The 23155-nt window shown below is 41.8% G+C and overlaps 1 protein-coding gene across 3 annotated transcripts in view; it reads left to right on the forward strand.

Moving 5' to 3' along the window:
* DGKA (diacylglycerol kinase alpha) overlaps positions 1–23155 on the forward strand; it is a 245608-nt gene that overhangs the window by 28622 nt on the left and 193831 nt on the right. The window contains exons 2-3 of one of the 3 annotated variants that reach the window (XM_068267592.1): positions 191–325; positions 20214–20327. The exons of 1 other annotated variant lie outside the window; for it this stretch is intronic. The gene's annotated coding sequence lies outside the window, so the exon portion shown is untranslated. The remainder of the gene's footprint in view (positions 1–190; positions 326–20213; positions 20328–23155) is intronic. One more of the 3 variants, XM_068267591.1, reaches the window with a different exon arrangement.

Consider the following 23155-nt stretch of genomic DNA (forward strand, 5'->3'; position numbering starts at 1 on the left):
GATTTTGTGCGGGGCCCCTTGACTTGAATAGATATTGATTATGGATGCAATGTAGTGATGTATCTTTATAAGGAATTATGGGGATTTTTGGCAATAGGAACACTTTTGATAATTAGGCCCCTTAGACTGTTTGTGGGTGTTGAATTTTATGTAATTAAATGATCTATCACTGCCAAAAAATGTTTTCCAGATTCTCTCCAATACCAGCTGACAAGAAGGGGAAGGGGAGGGATGCCCTAAAAGTCTCCAAGTTTTCCTAATCACAAGACGTAGGGATTGGAACCCTTCCCAGCCAAACAACCACAGGCCAGGCTGATAACAAGGGGTATGTTTATACTTCATCTCTATGATCACATTTTACGTCATAATTAACTGAATAATTAAAGTACGAGTGTGAGTTAGTGACTTATTCAATTTACACAAAAGGGGAACCTAAATCATTAAATAGGCAAAACAGAAATACTTGGACAAAGAATGAAGCAGCAATAAAGTATAATAGTGTGGACTTCGATGGCTGACTGATACGTCCTGATATTATCACTGCCGCTAGTGTCAGTTATGAGAAACTGCTCTGAAAGATGTAATCAGGCAGCTGCTATGTGACTGTGTTTATCTGCTGTTCAGTTTCAGTTTTCTCCTCAGAACATGGCTTCAGGGTCTTCTGCTAAAATGTCAATAAACATATGTTCAGCTGATGTTCAAGTACACTTAATAATGTGACAATCATACTTTGCCTAGTTAAAGAAGACCTGTCTAATAAGAAGCTTATGATTTAAATGTTACTTTATTTGCTGGCGGTGGAAGAGCAAATAATTTGTAAATTTTACACTGGCACAGCTCACATCAGTTATCAAGAGAAAGTTGAGAATGATTGTTTATTAGCAATACTAGAGCAAGAACCTTTTCCACTACAAATCACAATTGCGCTGCAATTGTGACCGTTATTTGCAGCTGTTGGGAAATGCGATTTCCTGTGCATTGCATTGTGATTGGCGATATGTGCAGCACGATTGCGATTTTCAGGGAACGTAGGGTGGGGCCTCACACCACGTAGTGGAACTGCACGAAAACCGCAAAGTATTACTTTTTCTATGTAAGTTTTTTGCGCTCCCATAGACTCTTCCAAACTGAAGCAGGCAGTGAAATTGTGCTTGGGTAAAAAAATCACAAAGCACATAGACCTCAATTCGCTAAGCTTATCTCCTGTCTTTAATAACGTTTCTATAGTTATCACCATGGTAATAAGGCATGTTGTATTCAGGAAACATTTTACCTCGGGCAAACCTAAAGTTAACTCTTCTGTCTTTAAGTTAACTCTTCAATCCTTTAAATAACTCTAGAATTCTAGACAGGTTGTTAATTAACTGCATGTGAAAATAACTACAGAGGAGGTAACTTAACTACAGAGGAGGTAACTTAACTACAGAGGAGGTAACTTAAGGAATGAAGAGATAAGATAACTCTCTCACTGTGTGGTGGTAAGTTTTCTCTTGCCTTATTATCTCCAGCATGATCTTAGTGAATTGAGGCCAATATCACTGCAGTGGAAAAGGGGCACCATAATTACAGTGTTAATCACGGTGCCCAGTGACCAGTGACTTCCAGAACGTCGTAAAAAGTGTGCAATCCGATTTTTGGATCGAAGCGCTCCAAGTGGAAAAGGGCTCTTATTATCTAGTTTTCATCTGTTCCAAAATGATTGTACTATAGGTAAACTAAAGAGTAGTTGAACAGAAGAATTCTGTGTTTATAGTTTCCTTCTGTTTTAAGAAGGCAAATTTCACCAAGCATTGCGTATTAGTAGAAGCAGTAAAGTGTTGTACCATGTTAGCCATGAGTAAAAGCAAAAAGTTTTGAATCAGGATGATACCATTTATTGGCTAACTTAGAGATGGATAAACAGTGAGCTTTCGACTTATAAAAAGCCTTCGTCGGACTGGTCTTATCAATTTAAATAGGATGCCTGGGAAAGCCTCCTCAGTAACAGTTAAGGCATCTAATTACATTTATGTTTGCAAAGAATGTTTCTCCTCTGTATGTCAGTGTATATAAGCTGTGTTTTTCAGTTTTGGTCAGGAACCAGTCCGACGAAAGCTCACTGTTTATCCATCTCTAAGTTAGCCAATAAATGGTATCATCCTGATTGCATATTAGTAGGAGGGATTTTTGGTCTCTTTTATCCCCCTATACATTCCTAGTGGTTTGGTTCATCCCGAGCTGCTTGGTTACTCTGTTGTACTGGTCCAAGCCCTATCCCATACAGCCATATCAATCTCTGCCATGCACTGATGAGGGCCAAAAGCCAGAAACAGGCTGTCTACATGTTGGGTTGATGTGGCTGTGTAATATTTAAAGCTATAGGCTTGCTATACACCAGCAGTCCTGGATGCTTGTTTGGCTTACAGGGGCGAAAAGAGATAATTTGCATATTCAGTAGTGGTGCATTGTGGGTAACCAAAAATGTTCACTTATAACTGAATTATTGCAAGTTTCCTTCTGTTTTAAGAAGACAAATTCCACCAAGCATTGCTTATTAATAGGAGGGCTTTTCGGTATCTTTTATCCCCCTATACATTTCTAGTGGTTTGGGTCAATCCGAGCTGCTTGCTTACTCTATGTTTTATCAAATGTCAGTTATTAACATTTGAAGTGCACCCACCCCATTCGCCATCTCCCTTTCACCTTACCAATTTCTTCTCTTCCTTGCACAAAAGAATTATTGCATTAAGCTTATCAGCCCCAGGATCTTCTTGGTGGCATCTTTCTATCCCGAAATGTTTTGAGTGTGCGCACACACAATCATCTCCTCGTATATGATAACATGCTAGGTGCAGAGGTGGCTTTGGACTGTCAAGCTATCTGGCACTTCTCCCCTGCCTTCTGCATCAGTGCAGTCCTTTAATATGAGGTTTTGTCCAGTGGTAATTTTTTTCCCAGACTGGCTTCAGTAAAACCCTTCACCAGATAAACCTTATTATCACTGTAGCTTCCTTTCCCCTCCCATAAGCCATGTAAGATATTAATAAAATATTAAAAACGATCTTAAATACTTTCATTTCTCTGTGCAGTGTCCACAGCTTCTACTGACATTTTCTGTAAATAGTGGAGTGTGTGGTCTCCTTACCCTGACAGGCATTGGTTTATATTCATAGCTAGGACCTGCAGTACAACTGTATACTGTAGTTCTGATGGTCCTAGCGCCCTATAGATGCATCCGATTGATAAATTACCTCATGTCCGATATTACTCCCAATCCAGTTTCCCATTAATAAAAAGCATTGATATTTCCCTTGAGAATGTCGCTTGCTCAGAAGTCCTTGAAGGACTTGGCTGTTGTGCCGTCCTACATCCCCGGTCACCGTCTCCCTTACCCACCCTTTGTCACCCGGCATTGCAGGTCAGAAATATCTTGCAAAACTTGTGTATATGAAGTTGTCTTGTATTCTCGACATGGCGGCAGAATGATTTAAAGCCCTAAAGTGACAGTGCCTGGACTAACTTTTTTGTACTTAGCAATTTCACGTGTTTTTCTGCAATTTGACCAGCTGCATGCCCCTGAGCTAATCAAGTCGCTTTCATATAAGTGATCTTTGGTGGAGTTATCTACAACATATGTTTGCTACTTTTATGTGCGGGCTGGGCCCTTTATCTCCGTTTACTGGGTGCCAAGTAATTTCCTCCCAAGTGTACTATTGTGAGTATAACTACAGGACTGGAGAGTAGATGATGACCTTATCAGCTGCTGACCAGCACTGTCCAGTCACCAGGCTGGGGTTGGTATTTGTTCATGCTGTGTTGGACAACTTCAGAAGAGAGAAAGGTATGGTTCCAAAGCTGCTTATGCATTTTTTTTGTGCTTCTGGACTGCCTGTGCTTTTTCGGTAGGATTAAAAAACGTTTTGGCTGGTAAGACATTTCACATAAAACATGTAAACTGGCTGATTGGCGCTCCTCACATGGCGGGCTGGGTCTTAGAGATAATGTTGGTTGATTATTGCTTCTATTCATGTTGCATGTGCCCCTGTTAGTTTTCATTGATGGGATATTTGCATATAAAACTTTGCCCAGATGTATTTGTATACTATTTACTGTATGATTACAGGCAATGTACTTTTCTATCTCATTCATAACTTCAGACACTGGAAGTGTATGCAATTTTTGCTCTATTCCATAAACTCATTTATGGAAGAAAAAAACATATAAAGTAGTCCAGCTTTATTAGCCACTCCAATGCTCCTTCTACCCGAGTCTGACACGTGGTACAATGGCCAGTGAAGAAAATGGAATGGTTTGACTGTAAAAGGTCACCGTTTCTATAAATGTGTCGTGTTTCATGTAAAATATTACTCCTTTGGGAATTAATCTGGAAAATGGATTCCTGTGCTCCATTCTAATAATAGTCTAGAGGAAGGCAGCTAAGTATTTCTGTTGCTCATTTGTAGCAGATTTTACATGTGGCTGTGTTACGGATGAGCCCAGTTTAATATGGAGACTTCCTTGGATGCATTGTTCTTGTATGGTGTTTTGTGTTCTGTTTTGGCAAACCACTCATTTTGTTTATAACTTAATGGGAACTGCGACTAACTGCCAGGTACTATTCAAATTAAATAAAGCCATATAAAATGAAATCATTAATGCAGTGCTCAGACATAACTCTGCAAGTACGTGGAATTTAGTCAGACTTTTATTTTATTGCTTCTTTCTGTTTTTAGTTCTCTGAAGAAGTCCATCTTATAAGCCTATATTTTCTTGGCTGGAGCTTTTATTCTATCAATCCAATTTTGTCTGCGTTGGTAGGCTTCTTCTCTGTACAGACATGATGTCCTTCATGCAGATGTGTATCCACAAGTAGGACCTTTATGTATTTTCTTCTACAGACACCCACTTCCTTACCCACCTTTCTCACAGGACCCCCTGTGTAGACATCATGCCTTCTCCCCACACATGTGCCTCTATTTCACAGCCAACTCTTCTCTACATGCCTCCTAGAATTGACAGGCCTCCTCAATGTGGCAGATCTCTATCTATTCTGACAGTCCTCTCCCCATGCTGAAAACGTAATGTTTATCTGGCAAGTCTCTCCTTGACATTAGCTTATCCTCATGGTTTCCTGGAGACCCTGACACAGCTAGGTGTTCTGTCATACAGAGAGAACTTTACTCCTAATAATAATATTATATGCCTAAATAGTGAGCTGATATCCCTGACAATTTGGCAAATGCCACTTTTCCTGTTGTAACTCCAATGGGGTTGATGACATGAGACGCTTGACTTCAGATTGCTGCTGCTAGTTATCCCAGTAGTAGACCATTACCAACCCCAACATGAAAATTGCTTTTTTCTGTATTGGCATGCTTAAAGATCTCCATTGATCCTAATGGATCAAAAAGCCTTGGCAGCAAATTCAAATATGCTGATTGCAGGGTTCCTGGTCAGTTGTGGCAGAGAATTTATCGAGTACAGATGGTGGGTAGACGTTCTCCAATTATTTAAGAATATTACAGAAGGTAGAGCATGGATGAAGAGCAGTGGTAAAAGACCACTGGAAATTAAATGTGGATTTGGATCTTATAAAAATACTTTAGTAAGCAGTGTATTTAAAAAAAATCACAATGTCTGTTTAATGTTTTTTTTTTTACACTTTAAATCCTGCTTTTTACCTGGCTAAGGTTGGCTGTTTGATTACTTCCATATTAAGGGAGTTTCCAGATAGTACCATAAGCCCCCTTAATATATAACTTCCATCTCCTTCTGAGCACTATAGCTGGGGAAGAGTCATTTGTCTACAGCCCTAATGTTTAAAGCCAAGTACACTGGCAGTGGTCATAAGGCAAAGCCACCCTCGATGCCCAACCTGCATGGTGGATTCAATGGGGTTACTACAGCTGATAGGAGTTTTGAAGAGGGATTTCTGAAATGAAAAATTATTAAATATTAATACATGATGCATGGCCTGGCTGCTTTAGTGAATCTGCAAATTGGCTAAATTGGCATTATAGCCTGATTTTTGCTCACCTCCACTTTACGCAAATCACTACCCTGAAAGCAGCTTGAAACTTTATTTGATCATGGTCCACAAGACTCTAAACACAAATAGGCTTTATATCAGAAAGCAATTGTTTGTTCCCTTCCTCTTGTAAAATCTGTTTACAGGCAAGTTGAAGGTTTATATAAATTACATATAACATGAATCATATTCATGTAACAGCACCACTGACCATTTAAAATAACTGGTCTAAGCTCTGGCAGCAAAATTACGGCCAGGGTTGGCCTATAAGAATTTTGATGAGTAAAGCAGGTCTGCAGGTCCCCTTAAAAATCACTGGGCAGAACAGATAAAGGGTGAGAGTAGCTGGTTTGAGGAATGACAGGAATGTTAATCACAGAGCCATTTCCATTCACCTCTCATGGTCCTGCTCCCTTCCACTGTAACCAGACTATGCGTGCCAGGTTTTGATGAGCGTTTAAAGGTATTGTATTTTATTAGTTTTATTACCAACAACATATAAAAATATGTATTTTTTACAACAAGCAGAAGAGTTGATTGAGGAGATTCAACATTACATGACATATAGAATAGGTATAGTATTACAATACAGAGATATGACATAGTTTATCAAAAGCATGAGAATCAAGTATAATACATATACAGTAAATGTCTGGACTCTGGAGTAAGTCATAAATATGTGCAATAACAAATAATAGTTAATCACGTATAGTTCAGGGGTGAAAGGAACCTAGGCAATATTCAACCATCTGTCCCAGACCTTATTAAATTTAGAGGGGCAAGTTCTGTGGCCTATACCAGTTTCTTATAGGGAAGACAACCTATAACTCTAGATGTCCAGTTATCTAGATTAGGGAGCAAGGAGGATAGCCACCTGTAGGTGACACATTGTTTAACAATAAACACGGTCTCAATCAGAAAGGTTTTATCAAACTTAGGGGTGTCTTCTTCAGTAAGATCTAGAATGCAGAACTTCATATACATGGAGATTGGGGAGCCCAACACTGTATAGATGTGTGTGTGTGTGTATATATATATATATATATATATATATATATATATATAATTTATTTATAGAGTGCAAAGACTAGTTTAAAGCAATACTGAAATCCCCCCCCCCCCCCCCCAAAAATAAAAAAACACAAATGTTAAATGCTTACCTCATTAGTCGGAAGCCTATGGAAGGTCCATCTGCAGCCCACTGATCCAGTGTTGGGGTCCCTCTTTATTTTCTGGGAGAGTGGCCGTGAATGAGCTCATCCACACTGGGCTACCGTGAGTACGTGAGTACTGTCTGCACATGACCAGAAGAACAAAGCTGCTCATGCAGGGCTCTTTTCATCTGTGCACGAGTTATTTGTTCTACTGCACATATGCGAGCCATACTCACACATGCCTGATCTGGATGCACTCGTTCCAGCATAGAAGACTCAAATTGCTCCTGATGGGACTGTCCAGAGACTTCCCACCAATGGGGTGAGTATTTAAAGTTTATTCTTTGTATGCAACTTCAGGGTTGCTTTAACTGGAAAAGTGTTTGGGAGCAAAAACATTTTATACTTCCGCGTTTCCCTGAAAATAAGACACTCTCTTATATGCATTTTTGCTACAAAAGATGTGATAGGGCCTACTTTCAGAGAATGCCCTATTTTTTGGGGAAACACTGGTAGTTTTCCTATACAAAATGTATATACTGCATGCCATGCTGAAACACAGAGCTTGTGGTTTGCAGATATACGCTCTCACTTACAAGAAATTGATTCTACTGAACATGTGGTTAAGAGTCTATTTCTTGCAGGCAGAGAACTCTGTCATGCTCAGCTGTGTGTCCTGGGAAAAGGTGTGTCCTGGGAAAAGGTGAAGAGGTGAAGTGCTGCTGATGCTTATCAGGGCAGATCAGGAGGGCTGGCTCCAACAAAAACACAAATTGCCTGACACACATACAGTATACAGGACTGTAGAACTCACATTATACTGCTGCTCTCCTGTATCCAGGCTTTGTTTTGAGCGTGACTTGCTGGTGTCATGTGGGCTGCCACTAGGGCTTACATTCGGGGGGATGTTTTATATTTCAAGCATGCTAGGAATTCCTGCTAGGGCTTATTCTCAGGGGATGTCTTACTTTAGGGGAAACACGGTAGCAGTAAACAAATCTCTAAAGGTAGCTGTGATGAAACGCGGAAAAGCCGCTGCCTCTCAAGGTGAGGCGGCTGTTTCCGCATCCAGCATGGCGTCACAACGCGGAAAAAACGCCGCATGCCGCATAGGCAGAGCGGCGGAATCCGCATTGGGAACGGCGGAATCCGCATTGGTAATGGCGGAATCCGCATTGGTAACGGCGGAATCCGCATTGGAGGCGGCTCCCGCACTCGGTTCACTGGATACATTGCAAAACAGTACTGGTGTGGCTGGGACTGATAGTCCACCTAGATTCAGAGTGACACGCGCGCGCGCACAGAGGCAGAGCTTAAATAACAGCCAGAAGAGAATCAGCTGACCAAGTGGGTCAGCTGACATTTTCCACTACTCTCATTGATCCAGCAATTAGGGAGGTCCTGGAGAGGTCCTTGTGTATATATACTGCTGGCTGTTCACTTGCTCGTTGTCTGGCGTTGCGAACACATACGTGGGAGCACTCAGACCCATAGTCAGATCCTTAAGTGTGCCGGGACCAGCTGGAGCTGTTATCCTACACTTAGCTAGATTCTGTTGATAGCTTAAAGTACTAGTTTGATTGTGATTATCTGTTATGACCTTCTGCCTGCCTGACCATCCTCTTATATTCTGATCTTGTACCTTGCCATTCTGATACTCCGTTGCCGAACCCCGGCTTGTCCTTAGACTCTGCTTCTGCCTCCTGATCTTGTACCTCGATATTTCTGATACCCTGTTGCCGAACCTTGCCTGTACCCAGACTCCGCCTCTGCCTTCTAAATCTGTACTTTATCTGTCCGTGTGTTTACGACCTGGCTTGTCCGACCTCGAGAACCGACCTCACTATTGGAGGCGGTTCCCCGTCCTGTTAGTGACACTTCCTTCTGAGTGTCACTTTCAGACTACCTTCCTATTCGCAGCCTGACTCCTCCCGCCTTGGAGAGTTCAGGTCTTCGGAAGGAAGCCGTGCAGTACTCCTCTCTGCACTGAGGCTCAGTCCTCTAAGTGTTACTGTTACACCAAACACTACACTCCGGTGTACAGAGGTTAGCTGGTATATCGGATTATCGGTGATACTGCAGATCACTTATAATCTGGTATACATCTGTATTCCCTGTGATACTGCAGATCACCGGTAATCAGATCCTTTCTGTCCTCCACCGTTCGTTACAGTAGCCATACATGGTACAATTTTTCAATTAGATAATTTAGTTCGATTATTCTGTTAGATCGAATATAAAGATTTTTCCAGCATGTCCGATCATTTTTCCCGAAAAAATGTGATAATCGTTCGAATTTCTTGATCGAAAAAAAAAATATTTTCAACTTTCATTCAATTTGATCATTTAGATCGAATAAACGGGAAAATCGAATGTTTTTATTGTATCGTGTATGGGCACCATAACATTATAGAGACCACGTCCTGATCAATTGTTCTTTTTGGAGCTAGTATGTCTGTACAACAGAAGAGTAAAACAAGAACCTTATTGTACTTGGGTAGCTTGCCAGTAAAACCGGTGGGTGAGATTCACAAAAGTTTAACATATTTACTTGTAATAAGCAATAATTTCCTGACAAATACTTTATAAAATGTAGTTGGCACTTGGACAGGAAGCTTGTGTGAGGGCCCTGTTGTGTCTTGGTATGTCTGTTTTGTTGTCAGTATGTGGGACATGTATCCCAAGGGGCACCTATGCTGAGCTCAAGGAGTACTTGAACTTGTTGCAGCCAATCCATAGTCGCAGAGCTGAAAAAAAAATTGTATATGTGTTTATATGATTTAGAAATGTTTGGATTGCATTCACACAACACTATAGAATACTGCTAACAAATGTACACGTGTTAAGCAGCACTTGAGATGATGTCACTCACAGCAGAGAGTGCATAGCAAAACCTGTCCATTCAAAGGGGTACGTTGTAATAATGTTGAGAAACGTGCTATACAGATGTATTTGGATCCATGGTGTCCATATTTCTCCATGTGAATTTTTACAAAATATCTGCACAGCTCAAGAGATGTTGGTGTTTTATAAATGAATAATTATAATACTAAGTTAAATAAAAGATAAAATAAATTTGTAAAAATAAAAAACAAAACAAAAAAAACTATACATTTAAAGGACACAAGGCACATTATATTTCCCCTGGATGTGCTCCAAAACCTTCTAACTGCAGTGTTGCGATCCAAGTGCTACAGGTGCACTATTTGCAAGAATTTCAATATCCATTCTCATGGTTGTTCCCTTATTATAATTCTGTAGGCTTACAAGTCAAATATCTGTGTTTGCTCCTTTTAATTATTTTGTTTAAGGGTTTCTTTGGAGTTGAAAATGACGTCTCATCTGCTGCTAATAACAAACATGTGTATATATACAGGTTCTGAAATAAATCAACTAAATCTAATTATTATTGGGATTTTATATAGCACCATCATATTCTATGGTGCTGTATAAAATAATTTATCTTAAGTGGAAGCGGTGTCAAACAGTTTACACGAAGAAGCAAGACTGAAGGCTTGTACACATGCTAGAAAAGAAACTGTGGCCGAGACAATTGATCTCGGACGAGAATCATGCATGCGCATACCGGATTGCAAAGCCCCAAGCGACAAATGATTGCAGTGTTATCATACTCACCTCATTGGAAGCTCACATGCTGCCTATTGTCCCACCTACCCTTTCTGTTTAACAGTGCATGCTAGCTAAGCAGTGTGTCTGTACAGCACCTGTGTTCTGCAGTGTCTTCCTAAACAAGCAAGTAATGATCATTAAGGGCACTCAGAGACTGAGTTTCTGTACAGTGCTTATACAGAAACTACACAGACATACAGCACACCCTGACAAAGCCCCACAATTGGGCAAAACGCATAGGTGGGAGAAGCCTAGACAAGAGAAGTGTCTTGCTTCTGAAGTCCCATGCTGATTACCGCTGGGTGTATGCCAAGCCATGCTGGTAGATCACAGGACAAAAATGGGCCACTCTGAGTTTTTCTGACCAGCCGACAATCTATAAGCCTCTTCAGAACTAGCATATCACAGATGGAACAAGTCTCCATGCGTGTGAGTGCAGTTACATACATACTGCAGTGTGTGATGGGCTGTTTTCTGGGTGCTCGCTTACTATTTGTCCTAACTTCAATATATATACAGCTGTAATCTAATAAGAGATTGCCTTGCATATTTTGAATATGACAATTGATTGTGATCACAGTCTATAGATGTATGTTTGCTGGGATTACCCCCCCCCCCCCATAATAAACAATTGATGGTGTATGTGGGAATTGTTATCCTTATAATTTTTAAATTTTTTCTCATGGGGCTCATTAGTGACATGCAGGTGCAATTATATGCTACTCCGCTCAATCTACTGGTACAAAAAACTTCTGTTTTTGGCTTGTTGGCCCTCCATATTTGCATGTGTGAGGATGATGCTCAGTGAGGAGGTCGACCTCTCAGCTGCTTATATAATTTTTCAGTGTATTTATCTTCTTGTAATCGTTTTGCCCCTAATGAGGGAACTCTACCCATATTGCACGTGATTTAATTAAGAAATGTTTTTCACTTGAGTACTGATTGTGGCTTTAGTGCCTTTTTTCTCTAAGGGTTTTGTAAGGCATACAGCACAGCTTGTAAAATGTACAGTACGTCCATGTAAGATAACAGTGTATACACATCAATACCATGGTACCATAGGAGAGAAAACCCTGTCTGTCTGAGCTTAGAGTCTAAAGGAACAAAGGAAATATGAACCTTACGTAAGAACTCATTCATATTGCTGACCTTTAAAATTCTTTCATTTTCACATGCATTGCAATCACCGTTTACATGCACTGTGGTGCCTCTTTGGTGCCTATTACATTGGGAACAATTCTAGAAAGTGCACATAGTGTGCACAGAAAGATGAACGAGCCCTAAGCCAACATGTTTATTATTTAAAGCTAAACATAAAGAGAACCCTTCCCGGTTCTCTCTTAAAGAGAAACTGAAGTGAGAAATATATAGTTTTAAACAATACCAGTTGCCTGGCTATCATGCTAATACTCTACATATAATACTTTTAGCCATAGACCCTGAACAAGCATGCAGCAGATCAGATGTTTCTGACATTATTGTCAAATTCAACAAGATTGTCTGCATGCTTGTTTCTGTTGTGATTTGGATACTACTGCAGACAAATAGGGCTGCCAGGCAACTGGTATTGTTTAAACAGAAATAAATATGGCAGCCACCATATACTTCTTGCTTCAGGTTCCCTGTAAGAAACCTTTATTTTAAGTTTGGATCGTGTACCAGTTGTAACATGTTAGAAACTTTTGTGTGTTTTTTATTGTTCCTTTTGGGGAGAGAGATGTATTCCCCAACTTCCTGTGCCTTGGCATTCCAATGAGCTTAATGGCTTTATTAAAAGAAAAATGTATATGTTTCAGGATAGGGAAATGAGGATTTGTATGGTTTCTAACGCCCCATACACATACCTTCAACCAAAGTATCTCAGCAGAAACAACTTTTCTTGTGAAACACCTAAAAAAAATCATTGTTCAAGCAGCTGATAAGACTGATAAGAAGTCAATACAAATATTGAATTGACTTCTTATCAGTCTTATTAGCAGCTTGAACAATAGCAAGAGATTTTTTTAGGTGTCCCACAAGAAAAGTTGTGAGAGCCTAAAAGACCGCTGTTGAGTGTTTGTATGGGGCTTAAAGAGGAACTCCAGTGAAAATAATTTAATATAAAAAGGTGCTTAATTTTTACAATAATTATGTATACATGATTTAGTCAGAGTTTGCTCATTGTAAAATCTTTCCTCTCCCAGATTCACATTCTGACATGTATTACATGGTGACATTGTTACTGTGGGCAGATTATGTAGCTGTTCTGGCTTTAACAGACAGCTATAAACAGCCATTTCCTGTGTGTGTCATTGTTACATTGTGGCAGTTTGCCCAGAGTACCGTACGGTACCAGAGCCTCTTGTGGGAGGGGTTTCAGCACAAAATCAGTCATACAGCGCCCCCTGATGGTCTGTTTGTGAAAATCATTATATTTTTCATGTAAAAGTGGGTATCAGCTACTGATTGGGATAAAGTTCAATTCTTGGTCGGAGTTTCTCTTTTAACTCCATGACACAACGATGTATTTGTTATGGTATCAGTCACTCTCTTGGAGAACAGAAATAAATAAAAACCTCTTCTAACCCCTTACCACACTTTCCAGAACTACAAGAACTTTTTTTTTCCTGGAGTTTGACTTGACATAAAGGGACATGTTTTATGAGTGCTTTTTAGGCAGAGCTTGACTGGGAACCCTGTGAGGTCTGAAATGTGTCAAATGCTTTAGTGGATGTCTCAATAAAAGATATGGATATTTTAGCAGTACATGGAGTGGACATCTAGTGGACACTCTGGTAGAGTTCTTTTTTAGCTGTCTTTAAAGTGATACTAAAGCAAACCTAAACCTGATATGCTCCCCATGTAGAGGGAAGACTCTGGATCCGATAGACCAGTGTTTCTCAACATTTTATTGGTATGCACCCCTTTTAACCACTTGAGGACCCACCCTTTACCCCCCCTTAAGGACCAGCGCAGTATTCTGTGATCTGTGCTGGGTGGGCTCTGCAGCCCCCAGCACAGATCAGGCAGCACGCAGAGCGATCAGATCGCCCCCCTTTTTTCCCCCCTATGGGGATGGTGTGCAGGGGGGGTCTGATCGCTCCTCTTGGCTGGCATGTTGCGGGGGGGGGGGGCACCTCAAAGCCCCCCTCCGCGGCGAATTTCCCCCCCTCCCTCTCCTACCTGTCATCCCCGGTGATCGGGGCTGCACAGGACGCTATCCGTCCTGTGCAGCCAGTGACAGGACGTCCCCTGTCACATGGCGGCGATCCCCGGCCGCTGATTGGCCGGGGATCGCCGATCTGCCTTACGGCGCTGCTGCGCAGCAGCGCCGTACAATGTAAACAAAGCGGATTATTTGCGCTTGTGTTTACATTTAGCCTGCGAGCCGCCATCGGCGGCCCGCAGGCTATTCACGGAGCCCCCCGCCGTGAATTGACAGGAAGCAGCCGCTCGCGCGAGCGGCTGCTTCCTGATTAATTAGCCTGCAGCTGGCGACGCAGTACTGCGTCGCTGGTCCTGCAGCTACCACTTTGCCGACGCGCGTTATGAGTGCGCGGTCGGCAAGTGGTTAAAACCCTGTACTCACCAAGCACCCCCTAGCATAGTAAACATTGTCAAATATATATTTTATTGTAGTACATGGTAATTGGTTCTAAACAATTTCCAAGCATTTACTATTGCTTTTAATTATCTAAATGACTAATTTGGTGTTGTTGAAATAAGATTTATCATTTTCTAAAACTCTACATTTTTTATTTTTGGTTTAAGTATATCAAGCCTGAGTACCCCTGGAACCATCAGAAGTACCCCTGGGATACACGTACAACACGTTGAGAACCTAGGCTATAGAGCCTTCCCGGTCCTCTCTCAGTATGCTCGTTCCAGCACCCCTGTTTCGGGTATGTGACCCACTGGTCGAATTCGCTTTCGAGGATCCTTCGGGAGCACTTGTGTCCTCGAGTTCTTCTGAAGAAAGGCAGCTTCATACAGCTGCTTGTCCTCTGAAGGCCTCGGGGACAGGCGTGCTTCCCGAGGCTCCCGGAGGTGGCAAATTTGAACAGGAGACAGCGCTGGAACAAGGACATAGAGAGTGGACTGGTTAGGCTCTGTAGGTTCCAGAGACTTCCCTCTCCATAGGTAAGTATCTGACTTATATTGTAGTGAGGCTTCACATTTTCTGTAATTACTTATTACAGCAGATTCTCAGATGTCCTTGAATGGCTGCCTCAGCCAAGTTCAACCTAGTGTGTGTATATAAGGCTTTATAACGAAGTTACCTCATTTTATATTCATATCTGTTCACTGGGCTGTTAGACTGGTTATACAAATCCTTTTATACTTGCGTCCTGTTCTGTTAAAGGCCATTTGTTGTGTAGCCCCTAAAGATCCCTTGTCAATTACCTCTTTTATCTGTTTTTGTAGCACCATAAGGAATGTTTAAAACAAATCACTTCAGTCAATCATCCAAATTTGAAAGAGTTATTTTGGCAAAAGGAGATTAACTTAATTAATATTTCAGGAAATGTACTTGGGGATTTTGGCATGTACTGTAGTGATTAAAATTGGCCCATGGACACGGCTTTATCAGTGGAGTAGTTTCCCAGCATTTCGTAGCACTGCGGCTGAGCACTAACAATCTAGTGGGACTGTTAGACTGTTGGTTCAGCAAATAATATTCATTCACTTACATGAGGGAATGGCACTGGGCCCATCTGCCAGGCTCGGATGAGAGCATCTTTTGTTATAATCATTATGCTGTTTATTAGTCTAAGTGACAACACTCTCATTTAGCAATTAAAAGTTTAGAGTGCAGAGATGGAACACAGAAATCTTCACACTTTGCCTATATTATTGTAAGATTTAAAAAATAAACAGGAAATAATTTTAAAAAGATAAATAGAAAGTAATATTGTAATCTTAATACTGCCTTTATCAGTGTTTCAAAAACTCAGATCAAAACAATATAAATGTCTGCCAAAAACCCGAACACTGACTGGTTCCACACTATGCCCAATTTCAGTGGAACTGCGCCTATCAGGAAAAGACATTACGTGCTAGATATCCATGCTTTGTTTTGTAGCCTGTAGGCATTAATAGCCCGGATTCACTAAGCTTTTCTCCTGACTTTTCTCTCTGTAGAAAATAAGTTTTCAGTTGTAAGGCCTGAGTCTGGCATGCTTTGGACATAGTGTTCTATTACTTTGGCTAGATGCTCAGAACTGAAGTGACTTTAATTGGTGTAAAATTCTACAGCTATTTTTATGTCCCATACACCTATTTTTTTTATATCAAAACTACGTTAAAGATTAACTAAAGATGAATGTTTTATCTCATATATGGAGTAATGCATCTGCATGGGAGTAACTACTGCTACAGACACAAGAAGGCTCCTTCTTTTTGGCCAATGTTACCTTTTTAATTGGTTTGAATATTGTGTTTTTATGGGGTATAGACAATTGTTACTATATGAGTTGGTGGTCTGCACTACACTGCATGGGGCAGGAGTGTGACATGCCGCCGGCCAGTCACAGCAGCCAATAATAGCAGGGCATGCGTCAAGAGCTCAAGGCCACGCTCCCTGACGTGTACGAGTGCAGCCACGCTTGTCCACGAGTGGCTCAATGCCACTACACAGGTGCCACTGTACTCGGGCAGGAACAAACAGTCAGAGACCCGGCCAGTGGCGGTGGTGTCGAGGAGGACACGGGTAGCCTCTGTACGATCTACAGGCGTCCTTCTACCTTCGTAAGTATCTGGATTTTTGTTCCAGTACAGATTAGTAATTTCACTGCAGATCAACGTGTTAAATCTATAATTTTTATCAGGTCCGATCTGATTTCCGATCATTTTCTGATGATTAGAAATCTGATTGCACGTGTTGGAAATTATCGATTAAACACATCAATCTGACAGGAAATTGCATGGTGTGTACCAGGCATTAAGCCCAATCTACACAATACGATTCTTTGTGCGATTCTATTACGATTCTATTTACGATACGATTAAATCCAACATGTCCGATCGGGATTCAATTCGATTTGCCATTGCAAAACAACGGCATATCGAATTGAATCGAATCCCGATTGGACATGATGGATTTAATCGGATCGTAAATAGAGTCGTAATTGAATCGCACAAAGAATCGTATCGTGTAGATGGGCCTTTAGACTCTGTTTAAATGACTAGTCAGAAGGTGTCTCTATGTCTCTTTCTGTGCTAATAAAGATAAGCTAGTTCTCTAGGTCAGAATCTATTGTTCCTCAAGATTACTCTATGATCTTTGGATCTGTCAGTTAAAGGACTTCCGGGGCCATAATCCTTAAAAAAGTGAAGGACCTGGAAGATGTTTAAATGCACGGAGGACGCCATCCGCGCCCTCCGTGCAGTTCCGCCGGGTCCCCTTCCTGAAAGCGCCCCCCGTGCCGATCGCGACCCCACAGACCGGGTCGGGCTCTCATGCGGCTCCTAATATGGCCGCCTTAGCTGTAGCGTGGATCGGAGGGGTTGGCCCTAGAGCTGCGCAGCCGCACTCGGGGCAATGCGGACTGCGCAGCCGTGGCCAGCTCCGGTGGCCATATTAGGAGCGACATGAGAGCCCGACCCGGCCTGTGGGGTCGCAATCGGCACGGGGGGGGCGCTTTCAGGAAGGGGACCCGGCGGAACTGCACGGAGGGCGCGGACGGCGTCCTCCGTGCATTTAAACATCTTCCAGGTACTTCACTTTTTTAAGGATTTTGGCCTCGTAAGTCCTTTAAGCTATCAGCCTCTCTAATTTATCTGTGACGAAATCTACACTAGAAGTTACATGCAGTGATCTGCTGTGTCAACAGCTGACACACTAGTGGTTACAAACATACTGGATGTTGCTCGATGCCAAGCTCCAGTGGAGTAACCATAATGGATGCAGAGGTTGCAACTGCTCCAGGGCCCTTGGACCAGAGGGGCACTCTAGGGGCCATGCTTCATCCATCTTATTAGCTTTTCATTTGGTGCTATGCTGGTAATAAACTCTTCTATATGTGCATTAAATCATGTTAATCCTTAAAGAGAGTCTGAAGCTCTTCAAAATACCTGTTTTTATGCTGGAGGCTTCTTTATCATTATCACCCAAGCTGATTCGCCGTGGGGATGCTGAAGAACAAAGTCTTTAACCCCCCGAAATCCCGGGACAAAATTCCACAACTTTCCAGGTCGTGGCTTTTGCTGCCCGAGGGAGCCAGAGCTTTGCGCTGTAGCTCTGCCTCCAGTACAGTCAATCGATGCTGATCGCCGCTTCTCCCCGCCCCTCTCAGTGAAAGAAGACTGAGAGGTGCAGGAAGAGGCGACAATCAGGGCAGATTGACGCGAGTAGAGGCAGAGATACTACCCAAAGCTCTACCTCTACCCGGAAGGAGCCCTAAATCTTCCCCCGGGGATTTCGGGAGGAATAAGACTTCATTCTGCCACGTCCCCGCGGCGAATCAGCTTGGGTGATAATGATAAAGAAGCCTCCAGCATAAAAACAGGTATTTTGAAAGGCTTCAGACTCTCTTTAATAAACTGTTTCCTTATTTGGATTACTCCTTTCTGACACTGCAGCTGTCCTTGGTAGGTTTAGGGCTTAATATCAATAGAGTGCTTGGGGCCCCATGTAAAACTCGCATGGGGGCCTCAAGGTCCATGGTTACGCCACTGCCAGGCAGGTTGATGGCTGAATCATGTGGTAAGTAAGCAATTCAGCCATTTATGTGAAAAGGGTCTAAAGTATATAATACTGCGACCCATAGGATCATGGTATGCATGCAGCCTTGTAGAGATTTGGAGCAAGTTGCTGTACGTCAGTGCAGTGAAATGTTACTGCAAGTGTGATGTAGGTAGCTGCTTCAGCTGTTGCCTAGCTAGCTATAGCTTCGTAGCAGCAACAAGTCTCTGCTAACGTATCTTCTCTATCATAGACTGCAGAGCTATGGTACATTTGCCTCTTATTGCTGCAACACAATATTGTGACATGTGACTTGATATCTGTCACTGTGATATGTCACAGTGACATTTCTCTAAGCTGTTCACTTATAGAATCTCTAGTTTATTAGCAGCATGTTGCAACTACCGAGTTGCTAATGTGCTGTGTAGTCCAGAGACCAGAAATACTAAAGAATAGAAATGCAACATAGTAAAAGTACAGTGAATTGAACATAATAAACATAAAATCAGGGAGAAAAGAGTTTTTTTTGTTTTTTTAATTAACAAGCATATGTACTTTCAGCAAAAGTGCGTTATTCATAATTTGAGCTATAGGATTTCCTGATCTGCTGTTTTAGATTTAAATTGCCACTCTTTCACAAAACTGTAAAATCATTGTTAAATTCACTGATATATTCATCCTCTCTTGACTTATGTGGTGTGATTTGCAATGGCCCAGGCAGAGAATAGACCTAGATGAGATCAATGCATATTTACAGAATGTCTGCCTTTTCCTGTTGCATCTGTCCAGAGGCCTGCAGGCAGAGCAAAGCAGCAGAATTTTATTTTGATATGTCTGGACAAAACCTGTAAGGTCCACTTTAAAGCGTACTTGAAGTGGAAAAAAGAATAACCGCGTATTTTAGTAGTGGGAAATCTCTGGATAGTCCGTAGGCTTTTTGGATACTCTTGGAGCCCATTTTTCCAGCGCCAGCCCCACTAAACCTATTGAAATAAGCTTCTCGTGGCCACACTCCTACCGTGGGTCTTACGTGGCACATCCGAACTAGGCATGCGAGATTAAGGTCCGCCCATACCCAATAGAACAAAGTGCTTATGCACTAAGGAAGAAAGGCGTGCACAAGTGGCTTCATTCCACTGAGAATACACAGATCTTACGTTCGCATGCCTATTCTGGATATGCTAACGTAGGGGGGGGGGGGGGGGGGGGGGGAGTCCTGTGCTGGAACGGTGGATTCAGTAAGGATCCTGAAAGCCTCTAGATCATCCATAGGCATCCAACTACTGAGGAAAGAATCTAAATTTTACTTTCAGTCCCCATCACAGGATTGCTTTAAAAGCAAACAAATTATCATTGTATTTTAATTGCCCCATTTCTGTGAGAAAAAATGAATTTCTTCTTTATTCGTATCCTTGGTCATTAATAATAGAAATTTTAATAATAAAATCCTTCAGCCAGTAATGAAGAGAACGCTTGGTTTCCTGGAGCTGTTCCGGGATATAATATAGTGGCTGACACTACTGCAGTGCAGACTGTTCCTAGTTTTTCTGTTGTACAATTTACTGATGAAATTTATAGGACCTGTGCATTAGAATCAAATGTTTCATCCTGGATGAGAATGTTTTAGTAAAAGAACATGTGCTGATTATTCCCAAAACTCTGTAGCTTTCTCAAGCCTGCTTGCTAACTTCTACAGAATCCACATGATCACTCCTCATCAACTAATTTCTCATGACTCATATTGTCTTCTCACACCTAGATAGCACGAGTCCTCAAAGGAAAGGGCTGACAAGTCAGCAAGTTCAGAAGAGACTCCAGAAGTTTCAAACAGCAGTTTTCGTTTGGCTGGACAATGCAGATGAACATCTTCAGGGTAAGAAATCTTAAGTAAGAGTGGATTTATAAATAAATGGGCCCTGACGACAGCGTGGCCAGCGCCAGCCAAAACAGGCCCACGTAATATGTAAATTAAGTGGCGCAGCGTGGTGTCGGAGGAGCCCGAATGCTCCTTGTCCGACTTCAGGAGCTGTGGAGAACACTCCTGATGTCCAACAATAGAGCGGAAAGGGTTAATATGCTTGGTTTGGGTGAGTGACTCGAGTAATGAAATTGTAAGGTAAGTATTACAACTTGGGAACTAGTAGCTCCATTATTTTTATCATGGCAGCTTGAATATAATGTTTATGGTTTTACCAGCGTATAAAAAAAGAATACGATTTTCATCTTTATCATAGGTTCTTAACTCATCATACTCCTACCCCACGGGTTACTGCAGTTTTGCTCAAAGGGTACTTTAACTTGTTGCAGTCAATTCTTTATAGTCGGTTTGGAGATGTAAAATGTTATATGTAAACAAACCTGAATAGATATTTTTAGTTAATCATAAATAAACTATAGGGTACACAGTAGTTAGATTGTGTGCTTGCATGTCCATTTACACCTTACACTTGCCTTTGTGATAGTTGCGTTTGTATTCTGTACTCATAATGTGGTGTAACTTCCTAAATAACGGATAATGATGTGGTATTTGAATGTTCAGAATGCAGCTTTAAAGTGTAACCAACTATCGAACTTCATCCCAATCAGTAGCTGATACCCCCTTTTCTCGCAAGAAATCTTTACCTTTTCTAAAATGGATTATCTGTGGCTCTGTATGGCTAATATTGTGGTGAAACCCCTCCCACAGTGTGATGTCAGCACCTAGGTACTGACATCACACTGAGGGAGCCTTGTTGCATTGTTGGAAATAACAGCTGTTTCCAACTGCCAAAAAAGCAGCATCTCCTTCCACAGACATCACCTGCCAGCAGTAGAGATGTCACCATGTGATACATTTCAGAATGTAAATCAGAGAGAGAAAAGATTTTACAATGGGCAAACACTGACTAAGTAAGTAATTCTTGTAAAATTAAGTACTTTTTTATTACATTATTTTCACTGGAGTTCCTCTTTAAGGCCTTTGCTGCAGTTATGGATAGGACAGGCTGCTTGCGGGCCTCCTGGCACCTACCCAGGTGTACTCCCTTATACAACAGCTGGACCTGGCAGGTGTGTGGGCGGGTCAAAGCGCAAACATGCATGATAAACAATGAAAAGCACTAACCAGTGGCTTTTGTGTTGAAGTTCCTTGCTGGAATATGTGCCAAAGGATCAATCAATAAGAGGCAGTGCCACTGATGCTTTTAGAGCAGCAGTTTACAGGCATTAGTAATGGGAATGAGGCAAGACGCCACAGGGGAAAAGGGGGAGCTCTTTCAATCAAGTAAAACGCCTACTTGTGGAGAGTTCACAGGGCAGAGCTATTGGTCACACAGCAAAAAGAAAAGAAGCCTGCTTCTGCTTACATGAAGCAAGTGTATACACATTGCACTCGTCTTTAACTAGTTAAGGATAACGCTAGCTGAAATCTACACCCTGTTTTGATGCTGTTGTGGTTGCCAGGGCGTAGATTTCAGATCACTGCCGCCACACATTCCCGTCGATCGCATTGCTCTCTGCCCGCCCCAGCTCACTCGCCCTGTCGTCTGTATGACAGCAGAGCCCTGTGAGCAGGTCAGGAGCCGATTTCATTGGCTCCCGACCCTGTTTATTAATGTAAGCAACTCCCATTGGCTTACATCGATCACATGGTCAGGAGCCAATGAAAGCGGCTCCTGACCGGCTCTCAGAATGGGGTGGACAGCAGTTGCAGCGGGTATGTGCGGCGATTTGTCGGTATTCGGCAGTCTCTGGTACCAGCAATCTCTGGTCCTTAAGGGGGCAGAGACTGCTGGTACTTAAGTGGTTAAAGAATACCTTAGCGCAAAAACTATTTAAAAATGGGGAGAGCAGGCATGTGTGGTGGGCTCTCCTCATGCCCACCGCTCCCCCGTTCTGACCGAAACATACAGGAGAATCTCATTATAGTAAACTCTGATATAGTAAACCTCTGTTTATAGTAAACACAGTCCCTAGGTCCCTACCATTCACCTGCATGAACATACAATGTATGACCAATCCTGATAGTAAACTTCTGATATAGTAAACACCTGCACCAGATCCCTTGGGTTTTACTATAAAGGGAGTATACCATACAGTTTTTTTTATGTGGCTAGTTGTAAACCTGCCCCTATGAGTTTAGGTCCAATGTCATGTACACCTGAAATGTCCTAAGAAAACATGTGCCACAACTTTTAGATAGTGGGAATTTCAAGAACTGGCTGTGAAAAGTTGCATCTTAAAAAAAAAGGGCAATTAAGACATTTATTTACGAAAGATTTACTCCAGAGCCTTCTTGTTGTATTGAGATAGTAATATTTACATTAGGGAATTTGTGTTTTAATTTTCAGAGGAAATGCAGATTAACCAGGCAGTAGTTGCTGAGTGTTCTTCATTCTGGAATATCTGTCAAGTAGTGTTCTTATCCTCTTGTGCATTAGATAGGCTGCCAAATGTTTAGTCCAAATATAGACTCGGCAAAGACTCAGGTTGTTTCTACATTACACAATATGCAGCACTTATACTGATAAAGGTCCAAGTTCCTGTAAAGACATTTATTGAGATTAGTCTAACTTAGCTTATTTTTTATGCCGTGTAATAAATAACTGGTGGTGGCACAGAAAGTGGCCCCCGCCTATGCTCAGACGACGCTCAGTCTTGCAGTATTCTTTTAGTATCATTTGTCTGCTGGCAGGTTAATATGTGACGAATACAGCCCATGAA

Source organism: Hyperolius riggenbachi, chromosome 2 (genome assembly GCF_040937935.1).
Source record: "Hyperolius riggenbachi isolate aHypRig1 chromosome 2, aHypRig1.pri, whole genome shotgun sequence".
Classification (NCBI taxonomy): domain Eukaryota; kingdom Metazoa; phylum Chordata; class Amphibia; order Anura; family Hyperoliidae; genus Hyperolius; species Hyperolius riggenbachi.